Source organism: Mixophyes fleayi, chromosome 6 (assembly GCF_038048845.1).
Source record: "Mixophyes fleayi isolate aMixFle1 chromosome 6, aMixFle1.hap1, whole genome shotgun sequence".
NCBI lineage: Eukaryota > Metazoa > Chordata > Amphibia > Anura > Limnodynastidae > Mixophyes > Mixophyes fleayi.
Genome location: NC_134407.1, coordinates 199,208,278 through 199,236,205, shown reverse-complemented (window position 1 = coordinate 199,236,205; position 27,928 = coordinate 199,208,278). Strand labels below are relative to the sequence as shown.

Genomic DNA, 27,928 nt, shown 5'->3' with positions numbered 1-27,928 from the left:
GGTAATGAGCTGGTACTACCCTGTTTTGGGGGAGGGTGAATGATTATTATATAACATGCCGAATTTTCCGTCACTACTGTTAAAGTTTAATAATTGGATGAAGGTGGTAATTAATATTTTATGTACACTAATATCTTTTGCGATGCGATTAGTATGCAATAGAATAATTATTATTGTAAATAACAACATGCAAATAAGTTTAATCTATTTATTTTAGTTAAAATAAAGTGGTAAAGAGGCTATATAATGTTTCCAACTTATGAATTACATTTGGTATCAATCTGTTTGCAATTGCATGAGAATGTTTCCGGTATTATTTATGTAGCGTTTGTACTTTGCGTATCCTAGTTATAAACAATATCAGTTTTTCATACACCAAATAGTCAGCTCACAGGGATAATAAAATCAGTTTATACAGGTCTAGCGGAGGGAGCCTGCGGAAAGGACACCTGGCGATCTCAACGAACAATGACCAGGGGCATCCACCAATGCCACGTCGGGTTCCTGGGAGGTCATGACCCTTCAACCTATGAATGAAGACCTTCATACTGTAACTGTGTATCTCTGTGATGTCACTGCTTTTTACAACTGTTCAGTGTATAAATTGTACACCTCTGGCTTTGGAAACCAGAGCGTTCTGATAGAAGTTTGTATTAGTACTAACATGCGCATGCGTATGCGTACCAAACTTTGCCTTGTAATATGTTTTGCGAATAATACCTTTTGTGCTTTGGAACCACAGCAATCGCTTTGGACAATCTTACATGGTGACGGTAGTTACGAACGTAACACTGCAATAACTCATTTCCTCTGGTTTCCATAATACAGAGCAGGCACTTTTATATCAGAATATTTTAATTTTTTTCTTGTTGCTGAAGAATGCTATTGTCACTACTTGTGTGTAGCCAGTGTCTGGGATTAGGGTAATTTAGGGTGAGAATGTTGGCCCTTTATGTTCTAGTTGCTATTTATGGAGATCTACAGAAACCCAAAGGCCAAGTAGGCTAAACAATATACTCCAACTGTCAGGAGCCGCGGCGGCCTCGGGCACCGCCGCGACTCACTTCCTGTTCCTAGTGAACGTCCCGGCCGTCTCCATGACGACCGGGGTGTCACTTCCGGTTCTCGGACCCGGCCGTTGCCAAGGCAACGGCCGAACGCCGAGTGTAATAAGCGGTGCGTCCCGGTAAGTGAGGCAGCCGGGCGCATCCGCTAGGATAGCCTGCGGGCTAATTAATGTCAGGGGCATGGGCTGTGATGTGTTGCAGGGCTAAGCCCTGATTGGCCAAAGTCTGTATATAAGGCAGGGAGGGCTTTGCCTCCCTGCCGGTTATAGCGTCCAGTCTGCCTGTCAGCTAACCTGCTCCTGCTCCTGTTTAGTATTGGTGAAAACCTGTTTGGACTGATTGCCTGTGTATGACCCCTTGCCTGGATTTTGACCCTGCCTGTGTATCCTGTGACCCTGACCTTCTTGCCTGTATCTGGACCTAGCTACCGTGCTTGTGACCCTTGACCCCGGACCGTGTATTGGATTCCCTGTCTGCTGCCAGCCCTCGACCCTTGCCTGGACTTCACTCCGCTTTCCCGGGTTCTCCCTAGTCGGTACACACTTCACGACCCTCTGCTAGTCTGTGGCCAAGTCTGTCCCCACCACTAGGGGCTCCAGTGAACACCTGACTGGCAGAGTAGACTCCGGGTTGTGCTGTACCGGCTAGAGGGGTTCCTAACACCAACATAGCAGTTCATCTGGAATGAAAAAAGTGTTGAAAATCAATGATTTTTATTACTTATTATTATCCAAAGATATCTGGATAATGTCTGTGAAATATTGACATTGTCCTCTTTTCTGTCTTTGTACATTATACATCAAACCAACAAAGATCTGTGTTGTGCTATGGGATTCTTAAGAAGGAACTGACTACATAGTGTCTAAATATGAGATACTTTAGATGCATCGCCTACACAAAGATCTTTGATACAAACTCATGAATATAATTAAGCCATTAAATTGCTGTCTATACTCTGTAGGTCAGTGGTGGTCAACCTGATTTACTTCAGGACCCTCCAACCTTGAAAAGTCCGTACATTACCCGTATTTGTAATAAGGAAGAACCTTAGCACACACCAACGTCATTCATCCCAAAATACCTCCACATGCCCCTCACCTTCCACCTCCTGCCTGGCATATCATAGAGTGCAGTCCTCAGCTGGTTAGGGGAGCAAGGAAACCTAGAATCATATAATTTTACATCAGATAAGAACCACTTGGCCCATCTAGTCTGTCAATTTTTTAATATATGGTAACCTCAAATCCTATTTGATCCTTGGTTCTTTGTAATGATATCCTTATGTCTATCCCAAGCATGTTTACATTGCTCTACTGTATTAGCCTCTACCACATCTGATGGGAGACAATCTTTGAAGGAGCGATCCAACAAACTGGCTTTGTACTTGTCCAATTGGGAGAGATCTCATTTCTAGAGGTTTGTTGATTAGTAAATAATAGGACCCCATTAAAATGAGCAAATGCCAAGGGTTTCATGGTGAAGTAGTGCAGAAAGCTGGGGGGGATTAAGATACAATACCCCTGTAAATTATAAGCCATGTTTCATGGCAATATTGTACATCCAACGTGTACACCTTGTCTTGTGTTTTGCTTACCACAACATTCTATCCTATATTGATGAGTCCTAACAACGGCAAGACACGTTGTATGTAGGCAGATATTAGGTGATAATAAAGAACAACCAGTTACAACAACTAATTAAGTATAGAAGAGATTGGGGCAGTCAGTCGGGGATATAAAGTGGCCTGGTCCTCCCTCATTGACAAGTAGTATACTTGTTGTACATTATAATATATGGGAGATGTTGTTGATGTTTATTAAATACTTGGTGTGAGGCTTGGCATGTGAATGTACTTGGTGTGAGGGGCTTACTGCATGTGCTTGTCAATTGTAATTAAAAAAAAAATCTGTCTGGAGTGTATACTAGAATATTGCAATTGTTTCAGTTAATACGTAAACTATAAAACATACATATACTAGTATATAGCATTGAAGAACAACCTAGTTACCCTGTCTGAGAATTCTGCCTTACCTCTTGGGATCTCTGGATCAAAGCCATTTCCAAAACCTGCCTTCCATATTTAGTGAGGGCCTTGTAGATTTTGACATTTTCTTCTCCTGGTTCATTTGTACCCTTGAACACCAACCTATATTTCATTTCTATTTTCACTTCAAAGAAAAAAATTGTATTAATTACAATATTTTAATTTTCATGATAGGCAAGCGGGATTAAATAACTTTGAATTTAGGAAAGGTTTTTTTTTTTTTCCTCTGACGGCTTTTTGCTAATATATTTGAATTAGTGATGTGCTTGGGGTTCTTTCCTTTTGTAAAACCCCCTTCCCTGCATACTACTTATTATTTCATTAACGATACTGAGAACAGCATACAGAACAGAAATGGTAACGGACAGTTGTTCATATCTAAGGTGAAAACAGCTATTGGAAGTGTTGTTTTGCAATTTTTTTTATAACTATAGATGAAAACAGATACTGAGAATGACACAATGCTTATAGAATGTACTGTATTTGTATGCATGATGTAAAACACTTTTCACTAAACTGAAGAACAAATATAAAGCGACACGTTTTACAACAGGCTGCACAACAGCTCCATATCACAACACAGTGGGGAAACATGGTATTGCAGGCATGAGCAGCAATGTGGATCTGGCCGAGCCAGATCACAATATCAAGACATTCTGGCAATCTTGTTGGTTCCAAGACAGTTTACGCTCACCTGCCACTGCTTTTCTGCCTTTTTGTACACTTCCAATTTTGGTGCAGGATTGAGTAAGGTTGGAACAGTCCTTTGTTGGTCCCCATAGAAAAATTTGGGTAGGGGCCTATTATTGCTCCATGGTCTCTCAGCGCTGCTCTCACATGCGTCCTCTGAGCATGCGCGGTTCGTTACCTGCGAGATTTAAAAGAGCGCGTGGGGCCTTAGGTTGAGCTGGGCCTCGGAGGAGGTGGGCAGTTGTCACCACACTACCGATTATTAGCCCCTGGGAGCGACTGAAAAGAGGTTTGCATTGAATCACAGATAAATAACCTTTTGTAATGGAGGTTTACGTCACCTCCCCAAAAAATGTATTTTTGGGTGAAATTTTCATTTTAATTGTGACCATTGATGCTCCTTTTATTCCCGCTGACAGTGTGATGTTGGTGGACAAAACTATGGGGTATAGTTACTAAACTGTGGGTTTAAAAAAGTGGAGATGTTGCCTATAGTAGATTCTAGTTATCATTTATTTAGTACATTCTACAATATGACAGCCTGAAACTGGTTGCTATAGGCAACATCTCCACCTTTTCAAACACGCAGTTTAGTAAATATAGCCCTATGTCTCTGAAACACATCAGGTTGGTCAGAGTAAGGAAAGTTCTGTCACTTTCTTAAATGTGGTCTAACATTCTAGAGTTTTTCTTTAGAGCAAGGATACAGACTAAGGGAAGTGGTACTGTGCAGCTCTTCATACACACAGAATGAGAGCAGATAATGAGATTAACAATCAGTATTTGCAAACAGCAAAGTGTTACTGTGTGTGTTTATATAAATATAGAAAAAAGAACATGGTGCATTGTTTAACAAAAAACAAAGGATATCCCATATACAATTACTTAAAAATAACATTCAATATGTTAACAATAAGCCACCTGTTTTTCAGTACTACGTAGTAGGCTTATGTAATGTACATAATATGCCTGCATTGTCCTTGAAAACTAGTTCTTTTAAACAGCGTAAATGAACTACACATTCTTTCTTTAGATTCCCCACGCATACATAACAGATACAGCCCACAGATGTGAGTGAATACGACTTTTAATAAACAGATGAAACAATTGCCAGTTTCTCACAAGCAATGGAAATCTATCCAAGTGAGCTGACTCAGACGTTCAGTGTCCAATAACTCACCCTTTAAACCTACATCCGTGTCTCTTCAAAATATCCAGCTGTCCCCGGGGACTTTGCTTTTTAGTTTCTCGCCATGCTCTAAGAATGTTTCTACGCTATTCCCATAGCAGAAATAAAAATGTACTCCTAAATCATAATTAGGTCTCTCCTATTGGAGGTTTAAAGGTGGAGTCCTACCTGCTGCAGGCTTCAGTCTTCTGTTCTTTGACAAGGTTGACGCGTTGGAACACCCTCTGGTTTACTGCATTGTGAGTGGCTGTTCCATCGGCTGTCAGCTTGAATAGACAATTGCTGTACGATCAGGGTGGGTATGTTGACAAATGCACCATAGAGACAGTTATCAAGTGATGTCGGAGTTGTCTACCAGATAAGAAGTATTTATTGTCTTAGGCAAGGGGAGTCAGCAGCCGCAAGGGATTTCTGTTGCCGAAGGGGCATCCCGCTGCTCCAGAGACAAATTGTAATAAATAATGGGATAACCTTTAATGACCATACTTAAAATGACCCAAGCTTCTGTTCATATAAATTATTTATGGCATGGAAGTGAGTTGCAGTTCTTTTTGGGATTCAGGTGGCAGCCGTGGATGCGCTATGGGTCGTTTACAAAGCCAACTCTCTACTCATTGGATCCACAAATGCCATAATGAGATCGCCAGAGGTCATTTGTTAGGCCAGGTGGACCGATGTACATGAACGCACATGAATTGGCGCATCAAGATGATGGCAGTTACATAATGTGTAAATCTTGGCACATGATTCTTCCAGCTACGGTCTAGGCCCAAAATGCATATAAAGAGATGTACGAGATTGGCAAAAATTAGAGTTTGTTGTACAGAATTAGATATTTAAATGAGCTGTGAGTTCTGGGCGTGGTGCTTATTTTAAAGCCACAGAGCTTTAGGGACCACCGTAGGTCTGACTATTCTCCAATCAAAAAGGTTGTATAAATCAGCTTTTAAAATTTTCAGTGTTCATAAAGTCACCATCCTCATCATCACCATTTATTTATATAGCACCACTAATTCCGCAGCGCTGTACAGAGAACTCGCTCACATCAGTCTCTGCCCCATTGGGGCTTACAGTCTACATTCTCTAACATACACACACAGACAGACACACAGACTAGGGTCAATTTGTCAGCAATTAACCTACCAGTATGTTTTTGGAGTGTGGGAGGAAACCGGAGCACCCGGAGGAAACCCACGCAAACACGGGAAGAACACACAAACTCCTCACAGATAAGGCCATGGCCGGGAATTGAACTCATGACCCCAGTGCTGTAAAGCAGAAGTGCTAACCACTTAGCCAGTCATTATATAAAGCTTATAAACGTATTTAATTTAACCTATAAAATAAAGGAAGGCCCAGTGTTTTCTTGCCTAGGTGACTTTATTTATAGTAAAATATAGGATGAATCGAGGTGCATTTTCAGAAAAATTGTATAAGATCAGACTTGCCAACTTCGGAGATCACGCCTCTGGGGGATCTTCAAAGTTGGCTATGTATTGGGGGCGTGGGCACTATAATTGCATAATTAGATCATACCCCCTGCCATACAAAACCAATTTTGGCCTATTATAGCAGGGGATGGGGCCAGGATGACGCAAATAGCCCCGCCCCCACCCACTTCACCAAGGTAACGGGCAGGATTCTGGAGGTTGGCCTACTCTCCTGGGAGTCCAGGAGAGCTTCCAAAAATTCGGGAGTCTCCCGGACATTCCGAGAGAGTAGGCAAACTATGTGTAAGATAAAGGTGTGGGTGATGTGGGCTGTGATGTGATGACGTTTTTATGGTTTCAGATAACGCACATTTGTTCATGTCCCTACCTCCCTCATGGTATTTCTGGGACAGTACTGATGTTATTGCTCTGTCCTGTTGTCCCGCCGGAGGCATATTTGTCCCGCTGGTGGGAACATTGGGAGGTATCTTCTGTTCACTTCTGCTGCGCACCTGTTATTGGTGTGTTCTGCAGTGGTTGGAGGGGGAGGTTTCTAAGGGGCAGCCTCATGATTCACAGTGCTAGACAGCCCTCTGTGGGAGTGACCTGACCCCTTTATAAGGTGACCCTGTCTCCCCCCGTGACATCACCACTTTCCCGAAGCCAGGTACTCAAATGTTGGGAGATATGTCTTTCTATGATGTAGGGCAGCACGGTGGCTAAGTGGTTAGCACTTCTGCCTCACAGCACTGGGGTCATGAGTTTGATTCCCGACCATGGCCTTATCTGTCTGGAGTTTGTATGTTCTCCCCGTGTTTGCGTGAGTTTCCTCCGGGTGCTCCTGTTTCCTCCCACACTCCAAAAACATACTAGTAGGTTAATTGGCTGTTAACAAATTGACCCTAGTCTGTGTGTCTGTCTCTCTCTATGTTAGGGAATTTAGACTGTAAGCCCCAATGGGGCAGGGACTGATGTGAGTGAGTTCTCTGTACAGCGCTGCGGAATTAGTGGCGCTATATAAATAAATGGTAATAATAATGTTAGTAACTAAACTTCTATATATCTATTTATATGCCAGGTAAAGAAGGTGCTAGTGATTCAACAAACCGTGACACACCTTTACTAATTAAATCACTCATTATACTCCTCCACCCATTAAAACAGAATAAGTAATAGGCAGATACAAATTACTGGTAAATAAGGTCCCGCTGCCTCAGGAGATGGGAATCCATCTTGCAGTTGTACAAATGACTGCAACAGAGGAAGAGATTTGTATAAAGGAATAACATTACTGGTTGCTACGGGGTGTTTAAATAGATGCTGGATTGTAAACTCATGAGCGATGGCTGAGGAAAGTCAGCGGCTGAATTCGTCACCCTCCGTGCACGGTTTACATGGGAAAATACGTTACTATGCAGAGGGACTACGCTCCGGGGAGTATGTAGGCCAAATGTAATCTGGAAGAAGTTGCAGCTACATTCCTGTCTAAATAAAAAAAAAATGTGATATTGGCTTAGCTACAAAACCTCAAACAAAAAATCCACTTAGGATGTAGAGGCATACTACACTGTATTACAGTGAGAATGTTTGTTTTGTTTTTCTATTTATTTTATTTTGCAATATAACAACATGCCAAGGAACATGTCATTTTTCCTGGATTCGTTTGACAGGAACTTTGCATCACTTTTTTGTGTTCTGCGTGGTTCTCTGCTATATTAGGGGCATGATTCATTTACAAATGCAAAATGAATGTGATGTGCATTTTTTATATAACGCACGTACATGGGGTATATGCGCGTCTGTAATCAACAAGGAGCGGATCTGAGGATAAGTCTGTTGATGAATGTGGGTCTAGGTGTACTCTGCTCTAACAGACAACACACTGCAGGATTCGTCAAAGACCTATGCAGAAAAAAAAAATCAATTTAAGGTCACCTGTTGATATAGCCTTTCATGACAAAACATTAAAAAAATTAAGGTTTTTTTTTCTATAAAATATATTTATTGGGATGTTGTTCTGCCTCTGCTCCTGTTGCCTTTTCATGAGAAGGAACAGTGGGTATTTTATTAAAGTAATTCTATCATTTTCAAAATAAGTATTGTCTAAGAGATTGTGTTGTGTTTCCAAAGCACAAAGTAATTATTTTAGCAGATGCAACAGACTAGCAGTTCAATACATAATTATAATACAGTACAGCCAATACCAAAAGATACATACCGCGCCCGCATGCTCTCGCTAAGCTGCGCTCCACTGGTACCAGCTTACAGTACTTCACTCCAGAATACTGTGGTCAGAGAAGATTGGGCTAATACCAGCTAGAGCTGTATTATATACACTCAGTGTTACAGTGAAAACAATGCAGATGGTGTGGCTTGCTTCTATTGGTCCAGGTATCAGGAAGGTCCAGAGTGCTGCAGGTGATAGGCCAGTACAAACCAAATATCCAAAGGTGGGGGTCATCTCTCCAGGGGTTGTGCTCTGACTTTCCCACCAAGACTTCAGTTTCAACTAGTCTATTAGCATTTTACAGTTGGTATCACTCTGATCATTTATTCCCTAATATCAATAATTCGAGTATGCAATGTGCAATCTCTTCGGCGAATGAACCAGACAACTGCTGATGAATAGGGGATTAAAATGATACTAAACATGACACAATTCCTGCAACCTGAACCTCAAATAACACTAAAGTGTACATATAATCATAATATATAAAGTAATAATAAACTAAATATTATCTGCTCATAAATCACTGTAGAACGGAACCAATATGAAATATATTAATAACTAAATGTTAGAGTGCGAGTGTGTGCGTGCGTGTTTTACTGCGCGATCGCGCTATGCCACGTGTTACGTGGCATACTGATGGCAATCGCACGGCAAAACAATATTAACCAATATACTTTCGTTCATCCACTTATACGACTTCAACAATTTCCCTCTCATAACCTGCCTCTAGTGACATTGGCAGTGCCAGAAATCCCCTCCCAGGTCTCCCTTACGACAATCGCATTCCAATTTTATGGGGCTTCCTTTTTGTCAGTACACTAGTTGTGGCTTAGTTGCTCACTGCTGTTCATGGCCCATATATTTAGCAAACTTGCCAACTCTCCCGGAATGTCTGGGAGACTCTCGAATTCCAGGTAGGTCTCCCAGACTCCTGCATCTCCCCATCGGGAGCCAAAACAGCGCGACTCGTGGTGAATCCCATAATTTTGTCTCCCGATGGGCAGATGGCCAAAATGATGTGATATGCTCCACCCACTCCCTTCAGCCCTCGCACCTGCCCACCACACCCCCTCCCTGGGATCTCCCGGATGTCAACAACACACAGATGATATTTAGTCTTGCAGGCTGTTATTTTGTCTCCTGATCTAAACCTATGGCTGAAAGAACACAAGGCAGGAAGCTAAAGCAATATAGATGTTACAGGAGGAGATATGCAAACAAATATAATACGTTTATGCAAACGTAGGAAATTCCTGTAAAGTGTGTCCTAGCGACAATCGCCATTGATCATAGCAAATATTTTATTTACTAATAGTAACCAACACCATTCCTTATAAGAGTCTTTGAATTACTGAGGTTTATTTAATAACATTGCTCAAAGGTGCACATCTGCCCTAACATCACAGCAACCAATCACCAATAGACTTTTATGTACCCACGGCAATGTCATGTTCTGATTGGTTGCTACAGTTTCAGAGCAGCTTTCAGCAATGTTGGTAAATAAGCCTCAAGAGTATTACGTTATTCCCTTCAGTGTCTGACTGCACTCTCAGACAAATTCTGTCTGGGTAGTCAGGCTACAAATTCATTTGATGGTTTATAGCCTGACTATCCTTACAGGGAATCCTTTAAAACTGTGCTTATAACTGGCTTTTTGTAAGTAATTTATTAAAATGACCTGTGGCCATGTTTGTATTAAGTAGATGCATTGTATGAGGTAATTTTCATACAATTAATACAAATAAAATATATCATATGAATATTATTATGGTTGGACGTAAACCATTTAACTAGGTCTCAAAACTCCACTTTCCTAAGGATCTCCATTTATCTGTGGTAAGATAATACCTTCAGGTGGTTTATACCAGGTTTCCTGAACATGTATCCCCTAAAGTGTATTTGAATAAATGTACGCATATTAGGGGTACTTCAGATCAACAAAGTACCCCCTAATTTGAATATATATATACCAAGCCATTCATTACACATTTAGGGCCTGAGTCATTAAGGAGAGCATAATATTAAAAAGGAGTAAGTTTGCACCGGGGCAAAACTATGCTGCATTAGAGGGGGGGAGGGGGGTAAATTTAAAATGTTGGAACAGATTTCTAGTTTAGAAAGGACATGTCCTAGATCAACTTTAAATTCCAGTGTAAAAATAAAGCTATCAAATGTTTGTGTGCTACTTAAAGGAAGCAGGTAGTATTTTACATATGTGCAAAATAATAAACTAATTTGCACCCCTTGGATTGTAACATGGTTTGTCCAACATCAAACTTACGCCGTTTTTTTTTTTTACTTTGAATATGACCTTAAATATTAAATTCCAATTTTGTGAATGTTTTATTCTTCACGTTATTCTTTACAAATTACATTAATATATGATGTACATAACGTACAGACTGAAGTACCCCTTGAAACGATCTGAGGCTTCCCCAGAAGATTGCGTAGAATCTGGCAGGGTGGCTACTCGTCTGAGACGACAACTCAAAATTCAGGAGTCTTGCGAACATTCCAAGAGAGGCATCAAGCATGGAGATATGCCTAAAGTTTACATTGTACTATACATTTATGGTCATCATCAGTGAACCAAAGATGAGTTCTACTTAATAGGAACATAACGTGCTGTACTAACAATTCTTGAAACAACAACTTAGAAACTTGTTACAATTATATTGGCGCTATCTTTACTCTTGTTTGATTTTTTGCAGTATGTTTCTTGATAGTGATCTTACAGCTTCTTCTGCTGAGTTTGAAATGATCTTGCGTAACGCATTGACTATCGTGATCATACAGTGAGCGGTGAGATATAAGAGGGCGAGTCTGCGTACAATCTGTTTGGAAAACTTTCAAGAACTTCGGCACGTAGGACTGTAGTGTGTATGAAAGAAACTGTGGGAAGGAGCGTGCCCTCTGCGGTGGAATGGAGTCTATCTAATTACAGACTTTAGTTATAGCTTGTAAATATAGAAATGTATCTTCAAAGGGGGTTTGTACGAAGCAGAAAATGGAGGGGCTAGAAGAGAGTAAACCTCACTGAGACCAAAATGTGCTGCCTCCTGATTCATGAATACACCCTCGTCCAAGGCTGGAAGCTATAAGAGGTCTGTGTTTCGTCCTTTATGACACACATACTCGAACGGGGGTGAAGGCTGTCTTGTCACGTGATCACTTTGCCACCAGTTTTTGATGAGGCATTTTTTTATATAATATGAAATTTATGTAAAAAAAATAAATTGGGAGCAAATTTGAGGAAGCTGCGGAATTAGTGGCGCTATATAAATAAATGATAAGTGGATTCATCAAAGTGCCTGTTTTTTACCGAATCCAATATAAAATACTTTTACTAACCTACAAGGCCATCAACAAAGCTGCACCAACATACATCTCCTCTCTTGTCACAAAATATCTCCCAACTCTGCAACTCCGTTCTGCACAAGATCTACATCTCTCATCCACCCTCATTACATCCTCCCATTCCCGGTTACAGGACTTTTTTCGGGCTGCACCCACTCTACGGAATTCTCTCCCTCGCACAATAAGACTCTCCTCTGTTCTACAAAATTTCAAGCATTCTCTGAAAACCCACCTCTTCTTCAGACAAGCTTATAATATTCCTCAACCACCCCCTTAACCTCACTACATTACCCTATTACCATCCGTTACACAATTTCACACAAGACAACTACCCCTTGACCAACATTGCTGTGTGACAGGATCATTTAGCTTATGAGTCACTCTTGCAGTCTGGCTGGGCCAAAATGCAAAATGTAGACTTAACCTCATGTGTCAAACTCCCATTGTCCCATAGATTGTAAGCTTGCGAGCAGGACCTTCTCGCCTCTGTCTGTTTACCCAGTTTGTCCTCAATTGTAAAGCGCTACAGAATATGTTGACGCTATATAAATAAATGATGATGATGAAGTGCCCTTTGCCCTTAATGACATGGGTCTTACCATCAGTGATGAGTTTAATTGTCTTTTGCTAGTAATATTTACTATCTCTATGGTCACTAGGCCTCTTTCACCATACCTCTCATTTTGGTCTTCCCAAATCGGGATAGTGTGTTCACACTGCACGAGACGGGGGCATAATCACACTACATTGGGGGTGGCCACATATAGTTGGACATGCTACAGCCCCCGCAGTGGTGTGCCCAGCAGAGACCCCCTCTCCTAAAAAGAGCCTTTTTAATGCTTCACACAACTGCTGTGGGTGCTCAGGACATTGAAGGGGCACCCGTCATCTGCCAACTGTCCTGGAATCGGGACAAGAATCCCAATACGCTCAAATCTGCTCATTAACGAACATTAAACTTTGGTGCAAACTTTGCACTAAATCTCTGCAACCAATCAGCAATTGGCTTTTATTTTGTCTAGGGCAGGTTAAAAAAAATCAAAGCAAATATCTGGTTGGTTGATGTAATTTGGCACAAAATTTGCTCATAACTGCAATTTCAGTCAATGAACCCTAGAAATTGTGTATAATATTGGTTTGAGGAGCATTCAGAAGTACAGTTGAAAAGAATGAACTGTGAATGAAGTTTTCCAAAGAGCAGACGGAACAATTCTCCTATTTTATTACTTCGTAAAATGTGTGACATAGCATAGTAGATTATTCTTGAGGAGAGAACCATTCTATTGCTACATTACTTCTGTCACATGCGATGCATTTTTTGTAGAGCTGCAGAAGGTACTCATGTCGGGCAGACTTGATTTGTAGCGTAATACTTGATTATGTAAGGGCTGAGTTAAAAAAACAAAAAACGATAAACAGACCTATTTATTAAAAGGCTGTGAGGATGAATTTTTTATTTTTTTTAGATTACAGCAATAAATCCCTTTTGTGGCCATAATTTACCCGAAAACTATCGTCTGGTCAGCTGAGTGATATTACCGTCCCGGGGCAGTACGGTTTAACTTACCAGTTCGATGTAGAAATAATATAACAATTTCTGGGTTATAATTTTTTAATTATTGGGCTGTAATATTCTTTATCTAGCGCCTGGTATGTCTTCTTTTTTTTACTTTCTCTTGATGCTGTTTCCCGCTATGCAGTGGGGGTGTATACGGTGGTATGCCATAGTACCACTTCTCCTACTGCCTTCATTCTAAAACTATCAAATTCCAATCACTTACATTCCCATTGCTTTTTTTTTCAGACCACTACTTCTAAATTTCCATACCGCCCCTAAACTTCGACCACTCCCAATAGTGTCATGTGTCTCTATATCAAGCAAAGTTTCGTCTATTCGATTTTGTATAAAATAAATGCTATTTCAACATAACAGGCCTGATTCATTAAGGAAAGTTAAGTAAAAAATTAAGTAAGTAGTCTCTTGGACAAAACCATGTCACAATGCAAGGGGTGCAAATTAGTTTTCTATTTTGCACATAAGTTAAATACTGTCTGTTTTTTGTATAGCAGACAAATATCAACTTTAAATTTCAGTGTACAAATAAGCCATCAAGTATTTGTGTGCTACATGAAAAAACAGACAGTATTTAACTTATGTGCAAAACAGAATACTAATTTGCACCCCTTGCATTGTAACATGGTTTTATCCAGGAGACTACTTACTTAATTTTTGCTTAACTTTCCTTAATGAATCAGGCCCAATGTCCCTACAACAGGGCTGGGGAGTTCTGTTTTCTATTATTACTTAAGGCATACGCTGGGCTTCTATGTAAAGTCTGTCTTCTATTTAACAGGACAACATTGTGCTGTATTGATGCATGTATTTATACTGCAACCCACCTCCTCTGTGTTCTGAAATGCTAAATGTAGTAACATGTAACACATGTGTTTTTATTAACTCCAGTCCGTAGCTCGCTAGTTAGTACCCTGTCCTGTGTTTACCTCCGTAGTGTGATAACAGGTTAAGTAAGGCCATACATTGCATCATAACATGGTGTCTATGGTTTGTCTGGCACAATACTCGGGCATTTCTCCCAGTGTAAACGGCAGAGGAGAGGACACAGAAATGTTTGACGCATATGAAGTGAATTTGCATTCAAAAATCTCAAACATTCCGCTACAAAGAGTCTCTTTCTGTGATATGAAAGAACAAGCAACAATTCTGCAATAATTCCAACCAATTGGGACCAGGAGGAAAACAGGCGCACGTGAACAAATCACATGACATACTTATTATCATGTTTAACCTCAAAATCATCTCCATTGTCAGTACTGTGCAATGTAAAAGAGATCATGACTCTGGCTTTCAAGTTAATGTGATTGGAAATATAGACATTTTTCATGATTATTATTGCATCCCACAGAAATATATCCTTTAGCGGATTCCCCTATTTGTTCCATTTCATTTTGATCGAATGTGTAGTTTATTTAGTTAAGATATAGTTTTGTTTTCTAATGTTTTTTTTTTTTTTTCTTGTAATTTTTTTTTTTTAACTTCAGACCCAGTAGCCCTCACTCCTGCAGAGTGGAAGTCCCGCATCATCTATAGAATGCCGAGTGTTCTCTAATGTGGAAGTACCTTATCCTCTATAGAATGCAGTGTTCTCTAATGTGGAAGTACCGCATCCTCTATAGAATGCAGTGTTCTCTAATGTGGAAGTACCGCATCCTCTATAGAATGCAGTGTTCTCTAATGTGGAAGTACTGCATCATCTATAGAATGCAGAGTGTTCTCTAATGTGGAAGTACCTTATCCTCTATAGAATGCAGTGTTCTCTAATGTGGAAGTACCGCATCCTCTATAGAATGCAGTGTTCTCTTATGTGGAAGTCCCGCATCATCTATAGAATGCAGAGTGTTCTCTAATGTGGAAGTACTGCATCATCTATAGAATGCCGAGTGTTCTCTAATGTGGAAGTACCTTATCCTCTATAGAATGCAGTGTTCTCTAATGTGGAAGTACCGCATCCTCTATAGAATGCAGTGTTCTCTAATGTGGAAGTACCGCATCCTCTATAGAATGCAGTGTTCTCTAATGTGGAAGTACTGCATCATCTATAGAATGCAGTGTTCTCTAATGTGGAAGTACCGCATCCTCTATAGAATGCAGTGTTCTCTAATGTGGAAGTACCGCATCCTCTATAGAATGCAGAGTGTTCTCTTATGTGGAAAGTACTGTATCATCTATATAATGCAGAGTGTTCTAGGGAATGCTGTGCAGTGATTGTATAGCTAGGGACTGGTATTTAAGCTTCCTGGCAAATTTTTCAGTGTTTCAGGTCATCAATGACAGCGCTGTTTCTCAAGTTCGGGAGCGTACATCTACCATTAGTAACCATTGTAAAAATGCAGTCGCTAGGAATAAAGTCTGGTTTCACTCACTTTTAGAACATGAACATTTATGAGTTAAATAGAAAAGGTATGATCGATCTATCTATATAACAATCCAAAATTCTGCAGTAAAGTCTGATACATACAGTATATATTAGCATTTTCACATTCAATAAACTCCCAAGTGCATAATACAAAATCAATGGAGAAGGTTGTCGGCTTCGAACCCTCTACCTAAAGAGAAGGGCCTCTTCATCACTGAGCCCCTGGGCCATAAGGTTCCTGTGGGTTCACTGCAAGGTTTTTAGGAGCCTTTTTCCCTGGACTCTAGGGCTTAAATCCTCATCTCTTCCCCCACGGGCCAACTTAGTTCATCTCTGCCCCCCACGGGCCAACCTCCTTCATCTCTGCCCCCCCCACAGGCCAACCTCCTTCATCTCTGCCCCCCCCCCCCACGGGCCAACCTCCTTCATCTCTGCCCCCCCTCCCCCACGGGCCAAGCACCTTCATCTCTGCCACCCCACGGGCCAACCTCCTTCATCTCTGCCCCCCCCCCACGGGCCAACCTCCTTCATCTCTGCCACCCCACGGGCCAACCTCCTTCATTTCTTCCCCCACGGGCCATTCTCAGAAGAGTTCAGTGGAATGGAAAGGCCACAACACTCAACCTTGATCTTCGGGAGCAGGGCCCACAACTTATTCTCTGCTCCTCAAGTGGGAAAACAAAAATGAAAGGTGAAAATGACGCACACGTGAGAAGAATTTAATAACATATTATTATTATTTATTATTATTATTAATTTTTATTTATAGGGCGCCACTAGGTGTCTGTAGCGCTGTACAGGGACAAATGAAATTACAATACGAGGTGAGACAGCACAGTACAGTAAACAATAAGCACAGTAACTCAGTTAGCTCAAAGCACAGCTAGAAGGCGGGGGAAGGGAGAGGGAAAGGTCCCGAATACGACTGAGCCCAAGAGGGAGGGCACGGATGACAGGGAAACCGCCAGAGTGGAGAGGAGGGAGCAAGAGGGGACGGGGGAGGAGGAGGGCTAGGGAGCTGGAGAGCAGAGTTAAAAGTGGTGAAACATAGTCCTGTTTGTCTGGCCCCAGCCTTCAGCTAGAATCTAAAAATGTTCCTACCCAGCTAGAAAATCTCATGCTTTTTCCAGTATTTGCGCTTTTCACCCTTTCATAAATAGACCCCTTAATCTTGTGCCACAAAGCAAAATCTCATGTGCATTTTATGTCTATTGCCATCATTAGGACACCTATATTGGATGCAGTTCTATTTGGTGGTCAGTTTGTTCTTTCCTTGGTTACCAGTGATAATAAAATGCCTGTACCACAGATAGTTTTCTGTGCCAGCATACTGTAAGAATATTTCTTCCAGTACACATTTCTCTGAAGTTTCGATGTAAACTTTGTTTTTCTCAGCATTTAGGAAACTGTGTGGTTCTTTGTCAGAGTCTGTGTGTGAATGAAAGCCTGTGACCTCAAACACCCAAAGGACTGTTGCCAAATCCTTTGTATCTTCTATATGTTTCACAAGGAGAATTGTTTGGCTGAATCACTGAAAACGAAATCTGTGTGTAAATATGCAACTTTTTTCTTTTTTTTTTTTATAAAACCTCGATGGGCGAGGTGAACTAGGGAAGTAATTTAGGGAAACGGACAAGTCTTTTCTAACCTTTTGCCCTCCAGCTGTTCAGGAGAAACAAGCATGCTGGGAATTGTAGTTCCCAGCAGCTGGAGCCTCGAGAGGAAGTACAGAATTTACCTACCGCAAGTCTAGTATATGGGGGAGCAAGGACAGACATTGGCCCAATTTTCTATTCCTCACAGTGTTCGTTTCACTGGTAATAACATCTTTAGTTCTTACCGCTCCAGGACAGTATAGAGGAGGCAGCTGATTATTGGTTGAGATTTAAATGGTACATTTCTGCGTTAAGTCATTTACAGTAGCAGCAAGAAAATCAGCCTTGCCGCATTTTAATAAACAGACTCATGAAAAGAATGAGGATTTCAAGTTACAAATTCCCATGGGCAACTTTTTCCTATTTTCCATTGACACTAAAGCGGATATAGATTTATGTGCCTATATAGGAGTAACCGTCTATGTTTCCTACTTTTTGCTTTTTATTTATACATCTGAAGCTGGCGTACATTATCAGAATTGAAAAATGTAAGTGCTGTCAGCTCTGCTCCAAAGAGCAGAGCTGGACAGCGCATATGCGGAGGGATCACATGATCCCTCCCTGTCACTCACCACTCGCTCTCTGCAACTATCGAGCAGAGATGTTTGTGCGCATGCCCAGGTCTTCAAACTGCACATGCACAATTGCAGTATAAAGAGAAATGAAGAAGACAAGGAAGAGATCCGGAGACAGCGCATTCCGAAGAGGCGGGGTAAGTATTTATTTTTTATCACAGAAACAGCAGTTTATCGGAACTGCTGTTTTTGTGTTGCGTTCTTCATAAATTTGAGAAATAGTTCAATCCTTATCAATGCGAGAAGGATTGAAAACTATTTTTCACTTTTTGAGAACATTGATAAATGTGCCCCATAGAGTTTATTTTTGTCTTCGTAGATAAGATGCTGCTGCAATGTGTAAAAATGGTGAATTTCGTATTCAACAAACGAAACCACAGTTTGATTCGACTCAACCAATTTGATGTCTGTTTAGTGAGCCGAAGTTTCTCCAACCTGCAGGCATGTGGACATGGTTGCATAGCTTTGCACGACACAAACGATTCAGGAAGGAAGAATGCAGGCGTAGTGAGTGCTTCTCGGTTTTGAAATAACCACAGGACGGCAGGACAGCTTTGTGACCTTTTATTTGTTTATTTTTTTCTCATGTAGATTTTGTACATTTTTCATAAATTTCCTTGAATACCATTCCGTCTTCAACTCCAGAACGTGAAACTCTAGTATACAGTGTGCACGCTGCTGCATTTAACTTCATATATGTTTAATATATTTTTAGACATTTTCTTTTAGTAGACAATCTTTTTTTTTTTTTTTTTTTTTTCTTTTCTTCTTTTATATCTTAGAAGTGTGTATGTTCCATTTGATTTCTGGTGGTGGAGGAAAATGTTCTATTTGCTTGCCTTATATTTAGAGGATACCCGTTTTTTTGTTCTAAACTACTCTGCTTGGCTGTCCGTGCAAGATGGGAAACGGAGCTCTGTGAGCCAAGAAAGAGAGACATTTTCTGCCATCTCTTGTCTTCCTGGCCAATCTACCTCTCTAGTGGGCCCCCTCGGCCAGCAGACCACTGTTGATGCTCTATCTATTATCAGGCATGTTTATCAATGGGCCTTGTGTCCCAGCCCTTAGTCCTTTGGAACTTAAGCTCTACTAGTCGACCCCCATCCCTGGTAAAAATTTCCGGGGGACCCTCTGCGGCTCCTGGAGGTCCCCCCCACAGTCGTCAACTTTGACTTGTGAAAGTATATGTACATCTCAGCATGGCAATAACAGACGAAATAATAATAAATGCTCTATTATTCAATACACTCAAACATTATAAATACTTTTATACACATACACATTACGCTTCTAGCGTGCTTGGCACCCGCTCACCATGGTGATGCCCCAGGTCACATACCTCCTAACAATTACAATCCCAAAATTGGGACAAAATAAACCCTGCTCCTGTTTCACCCCAATCCTCCGTTCACAAATGGGCGAATTTTGGTAAATCTCCACACAGTTTTGGTTAAGCCCTGCAGTTTTTCTGGCCCCCGAATCGGGAAGTCCTGCCAAAATCAGGACATCTGGGAGGTATGTAACCAACTTCCCGGGAGTCGGGACAAAAGTGCTGATCAGAACTGTCCCACCTAATCCTGGACAGTTGGGGAGCTATGGATCTGCCCAATAAAAATGTAATTGAAGTTTGTCACATGAGAAGATGTGATTGGACAATGACAACACTGATAATTGGTGTGTGTGGTGTTTTCCCAGTGAGAATGTATAGTGCCATTGTACAAGTTCAGTCATTTTGGCTTTGTCATAAATCCGCCGTGCGCACAATCTGTCCGAACAACTCTGTTGCAATGTGTGTGGAGATTGTGGACCTAAAATAATTTTTTTTTTTTTGTGGAAAACTTTTTTGATACTAGGTATCGTAGTAAAGTCCTTTGTTAATCATGTTCAATTAAAAAAATGCTACTAGGTTTAAGAATAAGCACACTATTTGTTTGAAGGGCAAATGTACAGTGCACAAACGCAGATGGATGTCCTCAAGATATTTTAAGCTGATCTTTACAAAGGCAGCGGCTGACTAGAAGGTCCTTTCAATGCACAGTACTTCGGATATAGCAGTCATTGTGATATAATATGATTTAACCCCCAGCAGCGGAAATGTCCCTCTCCAACAAGGGCAGAGTCTCTCCATTCACTAGCCATTAAATCTGCTTAACAAAAACAGAGACTGACAGCACACGAGAAATTCTTCAAAAGGACAGCAGTTTGTGGCAGCAGGAAGATGTCCAGGGTCTCGGAACAGCAAAATATTTTGAGCTTTTATATAGAGATGCTCATTGACCCCTGTGAACTGGTTTTGGTTTTGGATCTGGATTAGCTTCGTGTTTTGGTTTTGGCAAAATCGCCCTCGTGTGTTTTGGTTTTGGTTACGGATTTTTTAGAAAAAAATCCTAAAATATGCTAAAATCACATCTTTTTGTTCCTACATTATTATTAATTTCAAGTAATTTGCAGTGAATTTTGACCACCTCACAGGTCACATTATTATTTCCATACACTTTCGGACAAATACTGCAGAGACCTGGCTGGATGCTAAGTGACAGAGCAATGACTTAAACACACGGCAGTTCATAGCACATCTAAGAAACATTGCCACACAGTAGTGGCAGAAAAGAAAAATGGTGCAAGATGGAATTGTCTTTGGGCCCTCCCACCCACCGTTATGTTGGATCCTAAAAAGGAATCCAAAAATTGCGAGATCCGACGACGTAACGATGACGTTTTGCCTTGTTTTCGATTCCGAGGGCGTGCAAAAGTTCTGCTCTGTACTTGGATCCCCTAAGTTCGGGTGTGTTCGGTTCTTTAGGAACCGAACTTGAGCATCTCTAGTTTTATTGAATGAAATCAGAACCTGATGATGTTTAAGCATCCGTGCCAATTTATATGATGCCCCTTTCGGAAGTCCTGAGGAGCGTGGCCATGTGATTGGTGTCATCATGTCACCCTCCCGCATTGTGCAATACTGCAATTCATATACTCTCGCGCAGCGGGGGATGGTGCCATAGTGACGTGATTTGCAGCAAAGCCCCCCCTGTCCTCCCCACTTCATTCAGGAAGTGGGTGGATTTCGATATAAAATCTTGTATACGGCCCAATATTAATAAATAGACCCCATAGTTGGCTCCAAAGAGGGGTCCACGGCAATTGTTTCACAGTGAAAAGTAATTGCATGAACTCTAAGAGCCAGGATCAGACTTTGTACAGGTGCACAAGGAATGTTTTATAGAAGCAGTACTAGGCTCTTAACAAATGTTGCAGAAGATCATCATCATAATTTATTTATATAGCGCCACTGATTCCGCAGCGCTGTACAGAGAACTCATTCACATCAGTCCCTGCCCCCATTGGGGCTTACAGTCTAAATTCCCTAATATAGACACACAAGAGAGGTTTGGTTTAATGCCCCAAACAACAAATATCTAAATAATGACAATATTAGAGGCCTGAGGATTTGGGTACAAAAAAGTACAGTTGGTGTTTATGCATGTATTTAAGGAAACCAGCTTATTACGGCAATATATTAACATAAGTAATCCATCATGAATCCATATTTATAATAATCGTTGTCAATTTTAAAAATATATTGCATATTTTTGCTTCATATTTAAGGAACACAATTGCTCACTAATAAATACAGTCATTCATGTCCTGGCTAAACAGTTTGTGGTTGACAACAGGAAGCCATGCGTGTCTGCTCTTGCTCCTTAACACAATCCCGAACAAGTAAGTCGTCCGTCTCTTTCACTTTCAGTGTTCTGACAACAGGAGAGTGTAGTACAAAGAGCACAACCTGGAAACCTTTCTCTAGTATATACCTGGACGGAAATATTGTCAGGATTATCATTTTAATTTATTGTGTAAGGGACAGTCCAGCGTTCTAAAGATTTGTTCCAGATAGAGATACTCAAATATTTAGAAACGGTTTGAAATTTGATCGAATTTCACTGGTGCACGAGACGGATACAATTGTCAGTTAAGTTTGCTTTGCGTTTTGTAGTTAAAATTTGTTTTTAGATTTTTTTAAACACCATTTAAATGATATTTTGAAATAGCAAATATTTGCTTGAACCTTTTTGTATTTTTTTTATAATATATATATATATATATATATATATATATATATATATATATATATATATATATATATATATATATATTTTAACCTAGTTATTCTGTTACAAACACGATAAAAAATCACTCACTACTTTCTCAATTAAGGAATACCTTTTAAAAATGACATTCTTTCTGCAGTTAGCAGTCTAATTCTACGTGTGACTTTCAAAGGATGTTTCAGGTCCTTTCAACTAATGCACCCTATACAGTTCCTGTGTTGCATAAAATTGACTTTTCCTGTTTACTAGAAATGGGAGATATCTTGCAAAACAATCACAATAAGCCAAGATGGGCAACGTGCTTCACCCTCCCAGCTGGATAGATAATATAACCTATAAGTGTTGTCCTGACAATTAAACTGTATTGGTCTGTACAAATTGATACATTTAATAGTTTTTCATTGTGAATCCCAAATATCAAATAGTGAAATTCAAACAGTTTGAATTTAAAAAAAAATAAAATAAAAATAAATATATATATATATATATATATATATATATATATATATATATATATATATATATATATTATAATTTATTATCTTAGATTATTAGTTAAATAGTGTTTTAAAAATGGTTAAGAACACTAATTTTAACAGAACAGTGAAACTCAAATGATAATGGCAAATGCAAGCTGTACATTTACTAATGAAAATTCCACACCTACTTTTGATTGTTTGTGATTATTAGTTAACCAGTTCTTATTTTCTAGCATCTATAATATAAAAGCCTAGCGGCGTGTTAGTCTGTGTGTGGAAAAAAACAAAACAAGCTGCAGCGCCACCTGCTGGGCGGAGTTATACACCGACCTACTAAATTCTTAGCATTATCAAATATATAAAAGTAAAAGCCTAGCGGCGTGTGTTAGTGTGTGTGTGTGGAAAAAACTATTTTCTCAGAAAGGGCTCATCCAATTGACCTGAAATTTGGTATACTGACATTATTTGACAAAAAAATTAGAATAGTGAAGTCAGTTAACTTTCATCATGCCCCCTTCCCCCGTGGGAGAGGTAGTCAAGGCTAAATTTATGTGTTGAGGGGTCAAACTCATTTTTGTGAGGTAATTTTACCTCATGAACACACATTAAAAAGGGCGCTTGCATCGGGAAGTAACGCTCTTCCCCTGAGGAGGCCTGGGCTAGGCCCAAATGCATGACAAGAACCTTTTTTCAAGACCTTAAGTAGCTTGATTTGACTAGAATGCATGAGTATCATGCACAGGTTAACTTGTCTATGATCATTATCATGCAGTATGTATGCTGCTCTCTCCTCCAAGAAATAAAATCCTCAGCCACTTGGGCTATACTATACTAACTACCATCCAGCGCTTATAATTCTCTCTGCACTCTTATAGGGATGGTGGTTAGGTTACTAACTAGGTGGTACATAACGTTTTAGTTCCTAGAGGTTATGGTTATAATTGAGATTGGTCTGCCCTAGACTTCGTGATACTGTTAAATGAAGAGACCATTATAAAATCTTGAATTAGTGGAATCAGTGTGGTTACTGTGCTGGTTGATCCCTTAATACCCCTATAGGGTGACTACTAACCCAATTAACAGACTATTTCAGGTGATACAGTGATTGAAATCATTAATTTTTTTTCTACAAAATGAGATTGTAGGTTTGTTTGTAATAAACTTCATTTGAGTGGATTATTACTTATATCGTTATTACCAGGACAGCGAGACAGCTGGGTAGTTTTCTATCTTTTTAGCTGAATCTTGTTTACTTTTCCAGCATTTCACAATCATCTCTTTTAAATATTTCGCTATTATTGTTTTTAAAAATGTACTAATAAAGGTTTAATGTTTCATTATTGGATTATTTTCCATACGTTAAGAGTGCCCTTGAAACACAATTTCTGTCTTCTTTTTGGTTGTCACTCCACGTGGGCGTGTATATCAGCTTTACTGTTTTTGAGCAGAGCTAGCTACGTTGTGTGTAATAATTTTAAATATTTCATATGGCTCCACTACGATTAAAAAAAATGCAGCACTACAGCTCTATGTTTAAAGTATCAATCCCAAGGAAAATTGAGGTGTGGTTTTTTTTTTTTGTTTTTTTTTGTTTTATTGGCTGGCTTAAGAAGAATATTGGTATATACCATTTTCCTTGCTTTGCTTCTTCAGGCTGCTATTAATGTTTTTTTTTTTTATATATAATTCTGCACAGTATCATGGGCTGCTATGACAACCACAGTCATATGGCACTTGATGTAGTGACCAGGGAGGCTTTGGAATGTCCCTCCGAGCTCTGTCTACTCTGTGCACTGCAAGACCATTTCCCTCCTCTGCCGTCACATGACATGCTGAGAGCTGTGAGCTTGTTCCTGTGTAACCATATTTTGCAACCTTCAGAGAGTTTTTGAAAAGGAGATAATGATTTGTAGAACATTGTCACAATCCAACACTCAACTAAGCCTGCGTGATATGTGTGTGTGACAAAGGGTTAATCAATGATAGCCACCTGGTATATTTTAAACTGATTAATGATACCACCACCAAGGTTTTGCTTTCTGAAGAGCTGACACTTACTCAGGAAGCCTTCAGCTTTCCCTTCATCTAAACTAATCGCTCACAATTTACTTTAGCCTGAGTTATCATAAACCAAATGGTTTCAGCCAAGTCTGATATGTGAATTCAAAAGAACAAACAGAGACATGAACTTATTAAGTGTAATTTAAGATGGAAATAAAGCCACAATGCTTTAAAATGAAAAATGATTACAAACATGACATACAAAGATATAATACAATAGTTTTTTGTAAAATAAAAAAGAATATACAACAGTAAATGGTACACGCAGCAAACAGAAAATTGATCATTTGTAAGAGAGTATGGGTACAATGGAGCAGACAGCTAATAAACATATATTCTTTAAAGGTACTTAACTTGCAATTTAAAGAAGAAAACCTATGTGGGCCTCTGGGCAGGCTCATCCAATCACATACTGTACAGTGTAGGTGGACCTTTGGAAGAATATGGTCAGATTTCTAAAAACAATCCTGTATCATGAAGTCAGGGTCAGTTGGCAACTAGGGAGACAGGCCTATAGAAATGTTTAGTTTTTGGTGCTTGTACACACAGGCATTGGAAAAACAATGCTAGTTAAAAGAGATGGACATAGTCAAAATCTTCCCCTTTTTCCTCACTTTAACAGAGTTTGCTGCTAGGAAGCTTTGAGATCATGGTTCTGAGTGTACTATGCATCTCCACTATACTGATACCGAGGGTTGGCGAACACAGCAGGTAACGATAAAGCTGACATGAAGCGAATGCTTGTCAGAAAGTGTGTGCGCACACAGTCCAAGCAAAAACTGTAGGCGGATGATCTGATCAATGTAAAGCGCTCTTAATAGGCCTTGAGAACACATGTTAACCAAATAAACTGAATGTCCCAAGACCAGCCTTAGAGTGACCAGTACAGATAAATTGTGAGCACAACACGTATACATTGTATTATCTATCCAGCTGGGAGGGTGAAGTGTGTTGTCCATCTAGGCTAATTGTGATTGTTTTGCAAGATATTTCCCATTTCTCATAAACAGGAATAGTAAATTTTTGCAATACAGGAACTGTATGGGGTCTCGCTCAGTGCATTCGTTTAAAGGACCTGAAACATCCTTTGAAAATCACACTTTTCAGAATTAGATTGGTAAACTGCACAGAGACTGTTATTTTTAAGGCTATTACTTTGCAAATTCCTTTATTGAGAGAATAGTGCGTGATTTTTTTGTGTGTGCTTGTAACAGAATTACTAGGTTAATTGTATGCTGCTGTGATATCTGTGGGGGATTTCTTGGTAGCCTTTAACAAATTTAGCAAGTCTGACACATGAATAGTAGTCAAGGTTTTGCTCAAACTATTATGTTTTAATATCAATTTAAAGGGAACTTTTTTTTTGGCCTTATACTGCAAAGCTTACAGTACCACCTACAGTTTGTTAGAAAGCACTGCATGTCCGTGTAGAAATACCTGAGCTGTTAGTGTTTTTCTAATCACTTTTGAAAGATGTACAGTCATGGCCAAAAGGCTTGAGAATGACACAAATATTATTTTTCACAAAGTCTGCTGCCTCCGTTTTTATAATGACAATTTGCCTATACTCCAGAGTGACATGAAGAGTGATCAGATGAACTGCAATTAATTTTAAAGTCCCTCTTTGCCATGACAATGAACTTTACCCCCAAAACAACATTTCACTGCATTTCAGCCCTGTCACAAAGGACCAGCTGACATCAGGTTAGTGATTCTCTCGGTAACACAGGTGACCGTGTTGACAAGGATAAGGCTGGCGATCACTCTGTCATGCTGATTGAGTTAGAATAACAGACTGGAAGCTTTAAAAGGAGGGTGGTGCTTGAAATCATTGTTCGTCCTCTGTTAACAATGGTAAACTGAAACACTTGCAGTCACCATTGCTTTGCACAAAAAGGGCTTCACAGGCAAGGATATTGCTGCTTTTAAGATTGCACCTAAATCAACCATTTATCAGATCATCAAGAACTTCAAAGAGAGAGGTTCAATAGTTGTTAAGAAGGCTTTAGGGTGCCCAAGATCTTCCAGCAAGCTCCAGGATTGTCCCTTAAAGTTGACTCAGCTGCGGGATCGGGGCACCACCAGTGCAGTGCTTGCTCAGGAAGGGCAGCAGGCAGGTGTGAGCGCATCTGCACAGACAGTGAGGCAAAGACTTTTGGAGGATGGCCTGGTGTTTAGAAGGCCACCAAAGAAGCCACTTCTCTCCAGGAAAAACATCAGGGACAGACTGATATTCTGCAAAGGATACAGGGATTGGACTGCTGTGGATTTGGGTAAAGTAATTTTCTCTCATCATCATCATCATCATCATCTATTTATATAGCGCAGCGCTGCAGTCCCTGTTCCATTGTAGCTTACAATCTAAATCCCCTAACATACACACACACAGACTGAGAGAGACTAAGGGCAATTTATTAGCAGCCAATTAACCTACCAGTATGTTTTTGAAGTGTGAGAGGAAACCGGAGCACCCGGAGGAAACCCACGCAAACATGGGGAGAACATACAAACTCCACACAGATAAGGCCATGGTCGGGAATCGAACTCATGACCCCAGTGCTGTGAGGTGCTGCGGCTTTCTCTCACACTCCAAAAAACATACTAGTAGGTTAATTGGCTGCTATCACATTGACCCTAGTATCTCTTTCTGTGTGTGTCTGTGGGTGTGTTAGGGAATTTAGACTGTAAGTTTCTATGGGGCAGGTACTGAGGTGAGTGAGTTATCTGTACAGCGCTAAGGAATTAGTACATACTTGCCTACTTCCAGTAGGCGACGTCTGGGAGAGGGGCGTGGCTAGAGGGAGGGGGGCGGGGCACCTGGAATTGCATCAGTTTAGCATGGGAATTTCGGGAAGCGGGAGAAATACCAGCTCTTCCAGGAGTCCGGGAGACTGACCCGAATTTCGGGAGTCTCCCGGACTTTCCGGGAGAGTTGGCAAGTATGAATTAGTAGCGCTATATAAATGATGATCATGATTATGCCCCCTTCTGTGGTCATTATTGTTGAAGAAGTAAAAAAAAAAAAAGTACCAATTCTGTAGCTATCTAGAGCTCTCCTTACATCAGTATTGACATAGCCTTTTGCTGCAGTGTACTAAAGAAAACCA

The 27,928-nt window shown here is 40.2% G+C and overlaps 1 protein-coding gene across 2 annotated transcripts in view; it reads left to right on the top strand.

Moving 5' to 3' along the window:
* The window catches only part of GAS7 (growth arrest specific 7), a 267,156-nt gene that overhangs the window by 12,364 nt on the left and 226,864 nt on the right, over positions 1-27,928 (top strand). The window lies entirely within an intron of this gene.